This window comes from Aplysia californica, unplaced genomic scaffold, assembly GCF_000002075.1.
Source record: "Aplysia californica isolate F4 #8 unplaced genomic scaffold, AplCal3.0 scaffold00915, whole genome shotgun sequence".
In the NCBI taxonomy this organism is placed as follows: Eukaryota; Metazoa; Mollusca; class Gastropoda; order Aplysiida; family Aplysiidae; genus Aplysia; species Aplysia californica.
This window is the reverse complement of record NW_004798185.1, coordinates 217445-218845: the sequence shown is the minus strand read 5'-3', so window position 1 is coordinate 218845 and position 1401 is coordinate 217445.

Here is a 1401-nt window from a genome sequence, read left to right as displayed (position 1 = left end):
TGCGTGCGCGTGTGTGTGTGTGAATATGGTTTCTGTTATTTTGTTTGTTTATCCGTTTTTTGTATTGTCAATCTTATTAGGAACAGCTATTGGTTCTGCAATTATTCTAAACAATAGATATGGCAACATTTATAATAATTTTGACTCCATTATACTTCGAAGTTAGAGCCGGCAGGGTAGCTTACGTCGTTATCTACTTATCTATTTCTCTGTAGTTGTGTGGTCCTATTTTGTGTCAACGGTTCTTACCTAATGATTTTAATGCTGTGTTTACATAGCAAAAAGTCGTACTCTACGGCTTTCTCTATGTGGCTTACAGCTATTATTACCCCAATAGACCCCAGAACACTGAGAAGCATTCTGGGCTTCTCGGGAAGCATGCAACGCTTTTGACAGGCGCTAAAACACTAACGTACTGACATGATCTTTCTCTGGAGACTAATCAGTACGATACTTCAGAATTACAAAGGTTTGTCCAACATTTTTGGCCGTTTTTAGTTACGAATACCATGAAGTCAGAAACCGACTTTTCTGTCGGTTCGATCAAAATCGTAAGATTAGTCAGAGTCGTTATCAAGATATTCAAAGAATTGCATAAGAAGAAGCACGACATGTTGTGAAACTCAAAATACATAAAATTTCTCAAAACTAGGTACTAGGGTAGCAACTAGCCTACTGACGCCACAGTGTTGAAGGCTCCATTAGCTCAGAAGGTATCATGGCGGACTACAAAGCAGATTTTTCAAGGCGGTCAACTCATCTGGCTTGGTCCTGTCGGAGATGGACGTTAAATTCGTAGGCCCTGCTTTTTAGATAACCTAATAGTGTTTATATGGGCGTTAAGCTCATACACTTTCTTACTCACATCAGCGTGCACTGCTATTGTCCCGTCTGTATCTTGCTCCCACGTCTGTGGGTTGCCAATCCTCTCACACATTTAAGCGATTATCGAGTGCAAAGCACTTCCGTGACGCCATGCCCCACTCGAAAACGAACAAAACGAACGTCTTTGGCTAGTGTGAGCATAGGTTTAAAAATGTTTTTAAAAAAGTGATAGCTCTACAATGCTTCGAAAGTTGAACTATTATTGATTATTTCAGGCTTGTATACTACACCCATAGATTGTAGTCTGCATTCCCTGAGGCACAATAATGCTTCAGAGGAGTCTTGTGTTTGTCGTTTTGTTTAAATGTTTGTTCAACACTTGCTATTACAACGGTGACCCTTACCAGGCAGGTAAAAGGCCTCAAACAAGCATTAATACGGAAAATGTGTAATAATAGATTATGTGTAACCAACTTTCTGAAAAAATTCAAAGTATTTGATCAGCATCTTGAAATGAAAATGTTTAAACTACCGGTATTTTAATTTAAAAAATTTGAACGTACTGAACTTAAAAAA